Here is a 16300-nt window from a genome sequence, read left to right as displayed (position 1 = left end):
GTCACAGGAGGGAGCAGGGCAAGTTAAATTGCTGGTTTGGTAATCTAATTAGGAGCAGCATCCTCACTGCACATGAATTAGCCTGCTTAAGTCTTCCTTGTCTGTACCTGACCCGTTTGTGTTTGCACGCCCTGGCAGTACCTGGATTTCAGTCGCTGAGCCCAGCAGGGTTTGGTGTGGTGAGCCCATCCTGCACGGGCTCACTGCAGCTCTTCACTGTGCCACTGCCTGCGGTCTGCTGGCAGTATTCACCCTGCTGAGAGTCCTTCCCACTGCCGTTCTTTGCCCTGGATGCGGTGATCTCTAACCTGTGGGCTTCATCTGTCCTGAGCTGAGAGTCTGCTGAGACCGCAGATGCCAAATACAGATGGAAATGGGGAGGGTTTGTCTTGAGACAATCTTGTTATGCCTAAATCTCACAATAAAAAGTAGCTGTAAAAGCAGCACAGAAGCTACTGAGGAGAAGAATTCAGGAAGTTAAAAAGTCACAAAATAGTTTTTCATGTTTGTAAACCATTGAGAGGGGAAACTAAAGAAAAAAGATGGATACTTTCCCACTTCAGGGTTGAGGCTTCCCTGTGATGCAGGTGATAACTGCTGTAGTAGGGGCAGTGCCCACCACAGATGCGTTTGATCCTGCCATATGTCCTCAGCTTGCTCAGGGAGGGACATGGTCTGTGTGGTTGGAGCTGTACGTTTGCTCTTCTCTTTGCCTTGAGTGTTCATTGTTGACGACTCTGACCTCGATGAGTAAAAGCTTCTGGTGCCCAAGCCCAGCTTTAGAGATGTAAGGTTTGTTACACTACTGTGTTTCTCTTTTTACCTTCTGGCTGATTAGTGTGAGTGGTGAATCCCTTCAGCTGGCTGGGTTTCATGAACCCAATGAGAATCTGCATCAACAGTCACCTTAAAAAGGGCACTGGGTACTAAGCAACTGTTTTCTGCTGTAAGTCAGAAGAATGAGGGATTTTTAGCAGAGCTGGGAGCCCTCACATCCTGGCCAGCATGTTTTCCCCTGTCCCATCCCTTATGAGTGATTTATTTGCAAAGGGAGAACTGCTAGCTTTCTGACTTGGGAAAGAGAAATAGAGATTGGGAAATCCTTTAATGGTGCAGTGGTGGGTTCCCCCTTATTGACTGTGTGTGTCTTGATCTGTCTCTGAGTTGTGTCCATAATATATATACAGCTTGTCTCTGAGTCACTGTATATAATAATACTGTTTGGGAGAGGTATCTGTTATAACTCACACATTCCCTTCAACAGTGAGACAATTTTCACAGTGGGATCAAAAGTCTGTGCTAATTTACAAGTGCTGTACAGAGCTACCCAAGGTACAAAGTAGTTAGTGTTTACTGCCAAGAATACGTAGTTCTTTGTAACTGAAGCTAGCCTTTCAAGCTGTAACTGGGACCCCAATGCATGCAATGAGATATTGCTGCAGTTCAACAGAAGCTTTGCTTGAAGCTTTTCATCTGTAGTCAGGCATCCCAATCCTCCCTGTGAGATCATCCAAGTCAGGAGTAATTCTTGATCCAAGTATTCCTGGTAATCACTTCCTTTTAAAATGCTGCTACTGGGTGGTTACTCATAGTTTTATCAGCAGTATTTTACATTGATGGACTCATAGAGTGGTTTGGGTTGGAAGGGATCTTAAAGCTCATTCCTGGCAGTGTTCAAGGCCAGGTTGGATGGGGCTTGGAGCAACCTGCTCTAGTGGAAGGTGTCCCCCCCTGTGCAGGGGGTTAGAAGTGGATGGGCTTTAAGGTCTCTTCCAACCCAAACCATCCGGTAATTCTGTGACTCTTTGAAACTGCAGTTTTCCATGGGAGTTGTGGTGACAAACCAGCAGAAGGCACACGTTGTTGCATGCCTCTGAACACTGCCCGGGTCTGTCGGGTCCTGCTGCCATCCCTTTGTCAGGTAGGGCAAGTGGGTTGATACCAACCCTTTGTACCTGTGAGGAGGAGCTGGCTGAGTCAGTGAAAGGTGAGTGCTATGGGATCATGCCAGCAGTAGTAGGGTCCTTTCTGTGACCCTTTTATGTGCTGTTAAAGCTTTCTTGCTGCAACAGTTAGTGCCATGGGAGGGTTTTCAAGCCTGTGGGTGTATGGTATTTTGTAAGTAGTGTTAAAACAAATACCTGGATGTTTTCCTCAGTTGTCTGAAATGCTTCTTTTGACGCTGAGCAGACAGCGCTTTACACAGTCTCTGTATTCTTTCCCTGGATCTCTGAGGGGTGAATCAAAGAAGAGAAGGATCATGAGGAAGTTAACAGAATACTGAGTATCTTGTTTTTAATCCAAGAGATCTGACACTTGAATGTCGACAAGCTATTGTTCAGAGTCTGTTGTATGAACCTCGGAGGGTCTGGTCAGTTCAGTTGAATGGGCTGTGCATGAAGAATGTGGAGTATTTGCAGCACTGTTTTTCCACTTCATCCTCTCACATAATCCCGTTATCAGTGCTGGTTCCCTTGGTGGCATGCTGGAGCTTCACACACCTCAGGTAAATAATACTACTTTGTGAAGGAGCAAAGCCCAACCTGTTGATCTTTAGGCTTGTGTAACTGGGAAAGCATTGTGTATTCTGAATAAAGGTGATTTCTTCAGAGAGGAAGCTCCTGTGACTCTGTGCGTCCATTCTTTTCCCTCGGAACAGGCAGTTACATCCTGGGCTGGCAGAGATGTTGCCATTTGTACTAAAAAGGCACAAATGCCTCCCTGCTCTGGGGGAGGCTGGAACCAGCTGAAACAATGCTTGTAGTCTCCCCTCCTTTATGGAGGAGTGGAGAGGATGATGATGATAACAGTGTGGTTTGTTACATGTGAATTCCAGAGGTTTGGGCATTGAAATGAATTTGGCTTAAGGTCTATAGCTTGAAAAAAACAATGTTTGCTGTACAGAGAAAATGGTGACACAGCTGCCTGTGAGTGTCTTGTGCACATTTTAAATGGAATAAATAAGCAGTAGGTGAGTGGTATCACAGCTTGCATGGTGCAGGGTGGTGGGTTATTGTTCCTACTGCTGAGGAAATGCTTCATCAGTCTCTGCAAATGGTTAAATCAGGATGGCATCTGCTGCTTCCCCTGCCCCACATGAACTGGGAAGGAGTTTCCACTGGTATTTATATTCTCCAGTTCTCAGTTTTCATCTCCTACTGATCTACTATTTAGTCCTTCAGTTCTGGAAGGTGAAGTTTCACTTTAGCCCTTCTGAGCTCCCTATGTGCTGGGGAGAGGATGAGAACAAGCCAGAAACAGAAAACTGCTGCAGCGCTGCTTGGAACAACCTGCTCCAGGAATCTCCAGGTTGGTGGGGGGATTGCAGCAGGTCTGGATCTGTTAGATGTGTAAAACAATGGTGCTGCACTGAATGGCTCCAAGAATGCCTGGTTTGAGTTGGTGTGACCATCCCGAAGGCCAGGCTCAGCCCTCGTTGGGTTGGTACATTATTCCAGTATTGAGCTGGCCTGTGGGATGGGTTATAATCTTAGCTGTTAATAAACTGTATTTTCCCAAAGGATGAATTTTCATCATTATTTCACATAAGGCACCTTCAAAGTCCAGTGTGTTGGGAAGCATAAAGGAATTCAGTGTACTGTATCCATGTGATAATGAAACAGGAGACATGACTTGTGCATGCATCTTTCAGTCCCAGTGTGACAGACCATGCTCCCTCTGATGCTGCACTGAGCCTGCAGGCAGCCTGTAGGCACGTTGTGGGGAGCAGCATCTGCTCCCTCCAAGCACTGGGTGTTTCTGACTGGGAATTAATGGGAGGTGGAAACTATCTGTCAAATGGAAATGTTTCTGCCATTGTCACCTCCTTGAGGTCTCTGCTGGTGCAAGAGAGATGGCCAGCTCATGGCATGCTGTTATCTGATGGGTTTGGGCATGACAGGAGTTTTTCTAGTTGCCTGGCTTTGACTAATCCTTAGTACACTATTTGATGGAACTGTGTTCAGTCTCATAGGACTGGGGATCTGTTGCTGAAAATGGCTGTTTATTGTGGCTGCATAACAATGTTTTTGAGGTGATACAGTGGAGCTGTGTGGTGTCCTTCAGAATATAAGCATTAAGAGCAATGCTTCACTGAAAACGTGCAGCCCACTTGGCTCACACCAAGCTCCAAATTCTCTTGCCATTCATGTTTGTCGGCACCTCTGGGTGCATCCTGTGGCTGAACACAAAGAAGATCACATATGACCCCTCTGTACATGTCTGACCCATTGAGTTTCCCAGTTTGGGATACAGAACATTTACAGAACTCACATTGGGTTCCAGGATGGGGTCCTCTCTGCAGGCCAAGAACTGGGTCTTCCTTGGCTCTCTGTGGTGGCATGAGCAGAAGAAATCTTACTTAATGCTTACATCCCCAGGCTTTGCCCTGGGCTTTCCAAAACCTCCCCATTTGTTCTTTGTGGGAGTCCCTTTAAGCATTTTCATTGTCATTTCTGTTACTTTGTGTTTGGTACCCCACGTCCTTTACCTGAAAGCAGATAGGGAGCAGCTCCTTCTCCTGCTTCTGCCCATTCTCTAAGCCTATAGTAACTGTAGAATGTTTTCCATTTGCAGGCCAGTGGCATGTGATAAATCTCTCATCAGAACTGGCTGCCCAGAGGCATTTCTTGGTGAAGTTGTTTTTTGTTACAAATGTCCATCAAAAGCCATGACTTTAACTCAGCGGGGCTCTCACCTGACTGACTGGCCAGGACTGTGGTTTTCTGTGGGCTCTTTGTAACTGGGTGGTGGCTGAGGACAGCAAAGCCACCACCAGGAACACTGAAACTGCCTTCTGAAATCTCTGACCCTGCTTTTGTGAGTGATCGCTCAGCTTCACACAGTTCCCTTTTGATGGAACAAACCTCTTGCTCATGGAGATAATTGCAAGGGCCCGTTGACAGCCAAACCTTGTTTGATCCATACTTTGAAACGTGCTATTCATTTAAAAAATACTTTTAGAGTAAAACAAGTAGTATGAAAAATTGCGTGCATAGAGCAGAGCATCTTAACGCAGCGTAATGTGATTTTATAGGCTGTGTGAATCCACCAGTGTTATGAGATATGTAAATCTGTGTTAGTTGCTTTTCCCAAAAGACATGAGGAAGCACCTCAAATCGGAAACACTCAGTGACTGTGCTGTGAGGCAGAACATTGGATCTGCACAGCTCTGGGCTCGGTGTCTTTCATGCTGATGCACTCAAGGACGCTGGAGCTGTAGGTATTGGAATGATGCACATGCTGCGTTCACAAGATACTTCCTTTGCCACTGAGGGTGAACTTGTGGAGTCTCAGCACTCGTGTACTAAAGTAATGAGTTTAATTTGTTAAACTCAGGTGAATGGCAGAAAACAAGAGCTGCAAAGAGCATCTCTGCTGCACATGGAATCATTACTGCCTTTTCATTTCCTTGCTTACCTTGTTAAGAACTTGATTCTGTTTTAATGGGGAAGATGTGAAATAACTTCATTTGCATGTAAACCTGCCCATACTTTGTAACTACAGGAGCAATCACTGCAGTAATAGTATTAAAAAGCAAGAAGCACGTGATATCTGTCTTTGTTCCACTGGATAACTGTATCAGAAAGTTTGTACGTGAGGATTTTAGTGTTTTGTCAGGGCTGGAGCTGTTCACAGGCGTTACCCCACTTTGTGTGGTTTCATTGCTTGAAGCTAATGGATGTTATAGCTGCAGCTCTGTTGGTCAAAACATTTCCTCATTCTGATCACTCAGTGTAGTGCATCTGGGCTCTGTGGGTGACGTGGCTTATTTGGTGTCCTTTTCTTGCCAGCTTGCATGTTTAACTGTGCTTTTGTCAGGTACTGGTTCACCACCACCACTGTTGTGCTTGGACTGGAGCTATGTCCTGGGCCTGGAGGCTCTCTGCAGTTTGATGTTTGAACATACAGTTGTTGTCCAAAGCCCCTTCTCACCACTGGGAAACCGCTGGAGGAGCAGTCACTCATCATGGTGCACCACAGACAATGACAGGTTGGGTTTGAGGTTAGGTTACTCCTGCCCTTCCCAATATAGGTGGTGGTTTGGGTGCAGCCTCAGCTTTGGGTACCCATTGCTTGCAGAACAGTATTTTCAAGTACAGCAGAGACAGTTCTGGCCCTGTCCTTCCAACGATGACAGCCAAGGTCCATGGACTTTGCCCTGCAGAGGGGCTGTCCTGTCTTCAGGCGGTACCTGGTGAGGAGCGATTGGGGTTGGTTTTTGCAGGGCAAGACTCAGTGTTCGGGTGGTTTTGTGACACGTTCCTGTTGGTGCTGCAATTGGGTTGTTCTGGGATTCTTGTATTCCCTCAGCTCGCATTCCTGTCCTAAGGGTCATTTTGTGTGTGTTCTGTCCATCAGTTTTCATCAGGACAGACCGTGGATCCTGATGCTGCTTTTCTGCTCATTGATCCTTCTGATTTCCGCTTGCTGCAGCGATGTTTTCCTCTATTTTCCGTAGTGGATAAATAAAAAAGATTAGAGCCATGGGTTCCCAGTGACAGTGTCCTTGAACCACTGAGCCTGAAGAGCGACGGTGTTGGTGCTGTTTCGAAAGCTCAGGTTTTTCCACTGGGAGAGTGCCATTTTCTCACTCCAGATACACAGTGAAAGCCTCAGCGCAGGAATGCTGTGTGTCTCCGAGGGGGAGGCTGGTGAGGCACGCTGTTAAATACCATGCCGTGGTGGGATGTGGTGTGGGGACCTGGAGGACCCAGAGCTGCCGTCAGTGTCTCAGAAGCTGTGTTGGAAGTGATGGACTGTGCTGTTCGGTGGGTGGTGTCTGAAGAGCCTGGCAGCAGGGACCCCCTCACCAGAGCATGAGCCACTACAGCTCTTAGACGTGTCTAATGGGTGTCTGAGGGGAAAAGGGTTAAAATGGAGAAATAACATCTCTGGAATGTTGTGTTCCTCTGTAGTGGGCTGCTGGTGCTCATTAGTTTGTATAATGAGAGGGTAGGCTTATATTAGGTATTAGGAAAAAATTATTTAGGAAGGTACAAAGAAGAAACCTGGAGAGGGGCTTGGGACAAGGGCCTGTAGGGACAGGCCAAGGGGAATGGCTTGAACCTGCCCGAGGGGAGACTGAGCTGAGCTCTTAGGCAGAAGCTCTTCCCTGTGAGGGTGCTGAGGCGCTGGCACAGGGTGCCCAGAGAAGCTGTGGCTGCCCCATCCCTGGCAGTGCTCAAGGCCAGGTTGGACACAGGGGCTTGGAGCAAGCTGCTCCAGTGGAAGGGGTCCCTGCCCGTGGCAGGGGTTGGAGCTGGAGGAGCTTTAAGCTCCCTTCCAACACGAACGGTTCCATGGTTCTATGGTCCTGTGAAACAGGACTTAAGCAGGCTGCCCTCTGTGTTCTGTCCCGGCCTTGTGTTCCTGTCCCGGGTGAGCAGAGGATTGTGCTGCTGCCCAGTCGCCTTCAGGCTGAGGCAAGCAGCTGCAGTTCCTCACCACAGCTGTACTTGGAGCAAATCTGCTCAGCACAGGAACCTTTAGTGTTTTTGTTCTTCATGCTTGTGGATTCTGCGGTGTTTTATTGCCGTATTACACATTACCATAAAACCCTCCGTGTCTCCATACAGGCTCAAACCCGGTTCATTATTATGTTAATGTCAAGTCCTTTGCAGATGATGTTTTGTCCATTTTTCTGAAGCATTGTGCATCCCATTCAAAGAACAATACACTTATTCTTTATACTTCCAGAGCAGTAACCGCGCCTGGCAGGGGCTTCCTTGGAAATTGAACATCTCTTCCAGACCATGTTTCATTTGATTAAACTCTTGTTTTCATAACAGAGTCAAAGCTTCCAGGACAAAAAAATGTATTTTATGAAAACCATCCTATTTCTTATTTCTGGTACATTGAAATCAGCCCGTACATGTAAGCAGGGGATAGCTGTGTAAATGAATTGAGAATGACTGATGATCCATCAGTAGCAGCCCCACACTTGAATTAAGCAGCAGGTGAACCCATACCGTGTGGTTTTAGTTTTGAAGTGCAGCTGTGTGAGGAGTAATGGAAGTCACAGAAACTGGTAATTTTAGAATGGAGCTCATTTTCATATGCTGAATGTATGGAACATTATGAATATGAGACATACGGAAGCCCATGTTTAATGTTGTAGATGTAGCAACCTGTGCCAGTGCCTCAGCACCTCCCAGGGAAGAACTGCCTAAGATCTCATCTGGAAAAATCTTGGTTTTCCTAACATCTGACCTGGAAAATCAATCTTCTCCTAATAGCTAGTGAGGAAAGCCTGCTCCTGTTGGCAGTACGTCCTGGATTCGGTTCTGGTTACCACTGCCATTGCTGCTTGGGCTGTGTGAGAGGCCAGCCATGTCTAATGCTGTTCAAGGGAGAATACATACGTAAGTCGTGAAACCCAGGTAGGACTCCTGACTGTAAACAGCTGAAGAGAGAGAAGGCTCAGTCATGCTTACAGAATGCTGCATTACTCTTGTTAACATCCGTGGAAAGGAGGGAAACTGAAGGACTAGGCAGGCAGGAACACTGGGATGTGTTCCCTGTCTCAGGTTCAGCATATGAGGGGCTGCACATGGCCTACACTGGATGGGCTGGCTCTGACTGACCCAAGCAGAGCTTCCTGTAGCCTGTTTTCCTTGCTCCTGGAGGCAGGCAATCAGTGCCTCCCAGTCAGTGCCTGCCCTGGTTTGCAGCATTCATGTCCAAAGAAGGCGCTTGTTTTTGGCTCTGCATAACTCCCTGCATGCTGCTTGTGAAACCCCTGTCACTGCTCACCCACTTCACTGAGGCTGTGTTGAGCAAGCACTGAGGGGTTGAAATACACATTTTCTTGGATTGGTCTAACATTTCAGACTCGATATTTCATTAAATGAGCGTTTTTGTGTGGTGGCTCACTGAATTTCAGCTGCATCAAGAGAATTAACTCTGCTTTATTCCAGTCCTGAGCACCACCTGCTTCTTTATGCACTGTGAAGGAGTCACGAAGGTGGTTTGGTTGTTTTTACAGTAGAATTGCTTTGCCTGAACTTCCACTGCAGAGACATCACGTCAGGGATGAAGATAAATTAGTTGACAGTCAAAGCACACCCTCAGTGTGTGATAGGGAAAACCTCATGTACCACATCACTAACCAGGAGCAGCACATTCAGGGTGGAGAGAGTTTGGCTGGGAAATGAGTCCCTGCCACTGGTCACAATGTTTTCATCTAAGAAAGATGAGCTTGCAGCCAACGAAAGCACCAATCCACGAATTCTGGCTTAGTCTGATCAAGCAGAGGCTGCATATAGGGAATTGCCACAGAATCACAGGCTGGCTGAGGTTGGAAGAGGCCTCTGTACATCACGTGGTCCAGCCCCTGCTCAGGCAGGGCCACCCAGAGCTGGCAGCCCAGAGCTGTGTCCAGACTGGTTCCGGATGTCTCCAGGAATGGAGTCTGCACCACCCCCTGCTTGTACTTGGTCACCCTCCAGTGACAAAGTGTCTCCTGATGTCCAGAGGGACCCTCCTGCGTGTCAGCATGTGCCTTTGGTCCTGTCCCTGGCCATCTCTGGAAGCGCCTCTGGAATCCTCCTCATTCCCTCCCTGCAGGGATCTGGATGTGGATTCCCTCCCCCTGAGCCTGAGCAGCTCCAGCTCCTCCTCACAGCAGAGATGCTCCAGGTCCTGCAGCACCTTGGTGGCCCCTCGCTGGGCTCTCTGCAGCATGCCCACATCTCCCTGGTGCTGGGGAGCCAGGTCCTGTGCTCCAGTTATGGGTGAAGGAGAGGGACCACCTTCACCTGCCGGCGCCCGCCTCCTGGTATATCCCGGGATGCCCCTCATGTTCCTACCCATGCATACAGCACAACGGGGTGCAGGTAGACCTCTTGGTTTAAATACTCCATTTATGTGTGTATAAATGCAATTAACTGTCCTTTAAGTGTCGGGAGCTATAGAGCAAGTTCTTGAAGAGCAGAGGGGATGGGAGGCAGAGGGGATGGGAGCAGGAGGGTGCCACAGGGGTGCTTTGGGTGCAGTTTCTGTTGTGCTGTCACTACAGTCCGACCCCACTGGTGCTGCAGCTGAAGCGCAGCCATGGGCTACGTGCTCTGCGTGTTCACTGCAGTCACCTCCAGGTCGTGTCCGTGTGTCTGGTGTGCTGCTGCCTGAGCTCCCTGACACCAAGCGCAAGGCACGTGTTCAGATGCACTGTCTTCCATGGAGCTTAAATAAGAACTGCTCCTCTGCCTGAGTGCAATCAGGTGTAAAGAGCATTAGAAAAACCACTTTTATGAACAGAAGAAAAAAGTTTGCCTCCTTTTTAGATCTAACTTTCCTGCTTTTCTGCCTTTCCAGCACCTTTTTGCCCTTTACAGTTTCAAGGTAGGATGATCTTGTCCCACTCTCTTCAGTTAATGATAATTTCCACCTCAGAGAACAGAAATGGGATTTTTTTCCTTTTAAGTTTAAAAATAACAAATTATACCCTGTAGGCCAGATGGCAGGAAAAGGAGGTGAGAGATAAAGGGAGGTTCAGAGGAAGAGGGCTGGAGGGATTGTTGGATTTGCTCCTTCTCTGCAGGTGATTTATCTCCAGCATCACTCTCTGCTGCCTTTAAATGGGTTTATGCTTGACAATTTTAATTTCATAATGACTTTCTATGGGTGATCCCTGCCATAATGGGGAGCGAGATGATTAATTTTGGGCTGTCAATGCTGCTGATTTGGACCTGAAAAGCAAACCTTGCTGTGCAGGCGGGTTTAGCCTCATTTCTCTCACTGGGAAGTGAGTGTTCAGTCACAGGCACAATGAAGTAACCATTTATGTGGTCCTTAAAGTTTGGGGGTTTTCTTGTCATGTGTCTTTCCAAAGAAAGTTCCATTGGTTTCCACTGCTTCCAGAAGAGCAGAGAAGTCCATAGGGCATTTCATCTCGATCTTTGGTAACTTATGAAATGTGTGGCTTGAGTATAAGAAGCTTTTTATTAGGACTGTGCTCTTTTTTTCCTGGATTCATGTCATGTATTTTAGCAAGTGTATGATGAGCTGAGTAGGTCTGTGCATTGTTCTTACCAGTTTGGTTACTCGCTGCAGCAGATGAGGCTCTGAGCGTGTGCCTGAGGCTTCCCGGCGGCACTTCAGTGTTCTTTTATGTTCCATTAGTGGAAAGGAAAACATTTGGATACAGAAATGACAGTTGGGCTGTAAAACAAGCAGCTCCAGTCACACAAATGCTGGTAATGATTGGCCTTTCTGTTGCAAAAAAAAAGTCTTTCTAATTGTTTAGTTCTTCTTAACGCACATCCTCGTGTTCGTGCCGATGTGTGTCGCATCATGCATCATCTTCCAGGGTGATATAAATCTCATTCCATACTGGGGTGGCACTGGGACATGTACTGCAAACGCCAGTTAGTGGAACTAGACTGGTGAGGATGTGTGTGCAGCAGCCAGGAGTCAGTGATTCTGGAGGACCAGTGCCAGCTCCTCCTTCCCTTGGGGATCTTCCAGGCTGAGGGAGCTGGGCTGGGCCAGCCTGGAGAAGAGAAGGCTCCTGAAGGGGAGACCTGAGAGCAGCTCCAGTGCCTAAAGGGGCTGCAGGAAAGCTGGAGAGGGGCTTGGGACAAGGGCCTGTAGGGACAGGCCAAGGGGAATGGCTTGAACCTGCCCGAGGGGAGACTGAGCTGAGCTCTTAGGCAGAAGCTCTTCCCTGTGAGGGTGCTGAGGCGCTGGCACAGGGTGCCCAGAGAAGGGATCCCAGCAGGGATCCTGTGCCGAGAGGGGAAAGGCTCACCCTGTTTGAGGGAGCCGTGGTTCCTGCTACCTCGGAAGTGCCATCAGTGAAACTACAAGAAGCTTGGCAGAGGAAGGATGTGTTGGAACTTTTGGAGCGCTGCATTTTGCTTGCGTTGCTTTTTGTTATGGTGCACAAGGAGAAGAGCCGAGGCCCTACTGTTTTAGTTATCTGTGTTAAAACAACACTTGTTTTGCAAACAAATCCCTGCAAAAACAATTCCTAGACTTGCATGTGGCCATGCTGTTGAAATTCTCCTCATCAATAAAGTGACAGGGATGCTATTTCAATCTGGTTTATATTTGGATTATACAAGCAGGAAAATTGGATTTTAAGTATGAAATAGTAGATGAAATACACGATTCCACATAAATCTGGTGCATAATTTTCAGGGAAATACCAGAACTGCCGGTAGGAGACAGGAATACATTTCAAACAGGGACATGCAGAGATGTAAGCTGTGTTATTATCTCCTACTTGTACAGTTTCATGCAGCGATTTCTGCATTGTCAGAAGTTTGGGTTTTAAATCTATTCCAAGCAGCAGCTGCTGTAGGAGACTGTAAGTGGGTCAGGAATCACTCACTGGAATTTGGTTATACAGTTTAGGGTCCAGCAACGGCTTCTGGGAGGGCTTGGTCTGAGCTCAGGGGGAGCCGTGATGAGCTCGGTCTTGGCACCCTGGGGAGCACTTGTGCTGCCTCCAGGGAAGTTCATCTTGGCTGCGGACTTCGGGCCATGGTGGGGACGCAGCAGCGTGTTGGAATGGGCAGTGCTGGGGGTGGTGGCACTGGGTGTCGAGGGCAGCCTGCTGAAGTCCTGTTTGCTAGAATCAGAGTCCCAGCCTGCTCTGTGCTGGGAGGGAGCTTAAAGCTCCCCCAGCTCCAACCCCTGCCGCGGGCAGGGACCCCTTCCACTGGAGCAGCTTGCTCCAAGCCCCTGTGTCCAACCTGGCCTTGAGCACTGCCAGGGATGGGGCATTTCAAAGGGCTGTCATATTTAGCCCACCACAGCAGTCAGTGACTTGTCTTACCCAGTCAGGTGTCAGCAAACACTAAACTACAATAAAAACTGAGAAATTTTGTAATCTTACCTATTTCTATTCCAAGACTGATTTGATGCCGGACTGTTTTATTCGTGGGACCCCTGAAAATAGAAATCCTTGATGTAGAGCAATGACCAGAGTGGAATTGTCCTTTCCAGCAGTGCCAGGCTTCTCCCACAGTGAGGAACAATGTGGGATCCAGAAAACAGGAAGAAGAGGTCTGAGAGCTGAGAGAACTTTACAACAGCATCAAATGGAACCTTCAGGATTACTGGAGATGTGGGCTGTTGGGGAGCAAGAAACAAAACCCAGTGTTCCTTAGGTGAAGACTTCAGTGCGTGGTGTGTTGCTTGGACATGGGCTTGGTTATAGCTTGGTGGTTGGAGGGAACACGAAGATGCCACAAAGAAAACTCATAGTATTGCTGAGGAGAGCAGAGAATGAATGGAGAAGCATTAAGAGTTGCTCCCAAGCTCTCTGGATGAGAGGTTTGTCTCAACCCTCCATGCTCTGAATGTGAATGTGTTGCACGAAAGGAGATGATTTTTGTAGACTTAACTACATTTGTGTGCTTGAAGGGTCCTTCACCCTCTGCCCTTGCTGTAGGGGACACTGCAGGGCTGGGGCTTTGCCCAGCCATAACCCAGAGGCTCGCTCTTCCCTTGGCTAACAGTGGGTGCTTATAGCCTGGTATGCTGCTGCCAGAAACACTTGCTTAGTGCTGGGCACGAGCACTCGAATCTCTATGTGTTGCACAGTGCGCTGTTGGCTTGCACGCTGAGCTGAAATCAGTGATGCAAAACTGTGTTTTCTAAGCGAAGCTCTTTTGGGTGCAAAACCAAAGGAATGCAGCGTGTCACTGTGAGTTTTGGAACACATCCTGCTGGACCAGTTTCCCCGCTTTCATACAGGTGTTATGAAATCACTCACGCTCTTTGTTTGCAGGAATCATTTGTGTATCTGTGTCACTGGGGAAATGCACCTGATGTGCTGCAGAAACCCTCCTCCAGCCCCAGGCCAGGGCGTGGAGAAATTGATTCTACCTATTGGTATTGGTATTGGTATTAACACCAGTGGTGGCATCAGAAAAGGGAATAGAGTTCAGAAAGGCTTCTAAAGCCCCCCAAAAAATATTAATCTTCCTGAGTAGAAGCTATTATGTTTTTAGCAATACATCATTTGGTTAGAAAAAGATTTCATGAAAATAGATAAAATGTTCCATAAAAGTGTTGTTAGGCTAATGGGAAATGTTGTACAAGCATGTCAGCTGTGCCCGAACTTCCTTGCTGTGCTCAGTTACCAGTGGAATGTAACACCAGTGATCTATTGAAGAAAAGGCAATTGAAATACTCTTTAGATGGAAACACAGTGAATAACATAATGAAGTACAGCGTAAGACAGATGATGTGTTTAGCTGGAGCACAGAGGCCGTGATTGCAGTGTGAGCAGATCAGAAAAATAACTTTCCATCATATCCCCGCTCAGCATCTACAGAAATGCTGGTATTGATTTCATGTTTAAATAGCCCATCTCCAGGAGTGTTGTCCCTGTGTGATGTGGCTGAGCACCTCCCTGACACCCCCCATCAGTCACCGAGGGCTTTTTGTGCAGGCACAGGATATTCTGTCTTTTTGTGGGCTTTTTACTGAGGTGCTTTGTTAAACTGAGTCCCATGGGGCAGCATCTGTACATTAAATGTACAGTAATGCCTGCTGTAAATTAAAAATGCTCAACAACAGAAAGAGGCCTCTGTGGTGCATGAGGACCTCTTTAAGGTCCCTTCCAACCCAAACCAGTCTGATTCACTTCACCACTCCTGGCTGGCATCCTGTTGGGTTGGCAGCTACAGCCTCTGCTAACCTGGGGGAAAAAACTAGGGAGAAAATGGAGAAACAACCGTTTCTCACTGTCTCACTAATACGGCAGTAACTGGAACTGCAGAACAACTGTGTGAGTCTCCTGAGCCACCAGGGCACGCTTCAGAGACTGTAATGAGGAATGCCAGGTAGGAGCATTGGAGGTTTCACCTTCAAAGGACAAGGGATGCTTGGGATGTGCCCTACCAAACCCTGCAGCAATAACTGTATCATCACAGAACCCCAGCCTGGTTTGTGTCGGAAGGAAGCTTAATGTTCCTCCAGTTCCAGCCATTTGTCTTCAGCAGCAACAAGTGGGGATGTGCAGGAGGTGCAGTGAGCAGGAGCCGCTGGTGCTGCTCTGTTTCTGGTATGGAGTGAACGCACCCTGAGGCTGTCAGGTCGTTTCTCTTTTACTGTTTCAGCTTATTTTTCACTGGTTTAAATCTGTTCTTTCTGTATATGCCCAATGCCAAGCAACAGCATTAGTCCTTTTGAATGAAGTAACTGTAGTGGAGGAATACTGATCCCCTCAAGGTTTTGGGGGTGTCCTGGGTTCAGCAGTAGCAGTCATTTTTCTCCTTCTTAGTAGCCGGTGCAGTGCTGTGGTTTTGATTTTCACCCTGGGAACAGTGCTGATAACACCGATGGTTTTAGTTACTGCTCAGTGATGTTTACTCTGACCAAGGACTTTGTGAGCCTCATGCTCTGCCAGGGAGGAGGGGAAGCCGGGAGGAAGCAAAGACAGGACACCTGACCCGAACTGACCAGAGAGGTATTCCATACCACAGCACGTCATGCCCACTACATAAACCGAAGGCAGTTACCCAGAAGGGCTAGATTGCTGCTCGGGTCAGGCTGGGTATCGGTCGGTGGGTGATGAGCAGTTGTATTCTCTCCCCTTGTTATTTCCCTTATCGTTATTATTGGTGGCAGCAGCAGTGGTTTGTGTTATACCTTAGTTACTGGGCTGCTCCTATCTCAACCCGGGGGAGCTGCACTCTTTCGACTCTCCTTCCCATCCCTCCGGGAGCGGGGGCAGGAAAAGGGGGCATTAACTGAGCGGCTGCGTGGTTCTGGGTTGCCACCTGGGCTTAAACCACGACAGGGGAAAATTCCGTTTTGCTCGCTCAAGTTCTACTTGTCAGTAGATGGCAGCATCCATCCAGGCTTGGCCTAAAAACGGCCCCAGCCGCCAAGAAAGTTGGACCTTTGGAAGCAGGAAGGAAACGGTCACGGAAGTCCAAAATACGATCCCTGCCACGTTGTTTACCAGTACCTATATTTGATATGATCACCGAATATTTGATAGCCGTTGGTCTCGACTGACCCTTTTAGAAACTGACGTTGGGAGGCAGCCCATGGGGAGCCCCATGCTGCAAATGCAGTGGCTGCGTGCAGAGCTCCATGCTGCAAACGCAGCAAGGGGAGGGTCTGTTTCTGACACGGGGTACGTTTGGGGCCTGATGCACAAATGATACAGAGAGGGGCTGGATTTTCCTGCGGGAAAGCACAGGTCTGTGGCCCAGGCTTTGGTCTCCCAGTGACGGTACAGGAAGGAATTGGTTCTGGCTTGCTTTGGGGTCTGCTGTTGGTTGGGTTTTGTGGATTAGTTTTTCACCAGCAGTGTGTGTTCCTAACCCTGTGCTGC

This window comes from Neopsephotus bourkii, unplaced genomic scaffold (assembly GCF_033783945.1).
Source record: "Neopsephotus bourkii isolate Nb327-2 ecotype Australia unplaced genomic scaffold, CSIRO-AGI_Nbou_v1 NB_1269, whole genome shotgun sequence".
In the NCBI taxonomy this organism is placed as follows: domain Eukaryota; kingdom Metazoa; phylum Chordata; class Aves; order Psittaciformes; family Psittacidae; genus Neopsephotus; species Neopsephotus bourkii.
This window is presented reverse-complemented; position numbering follows the sequence as displayed.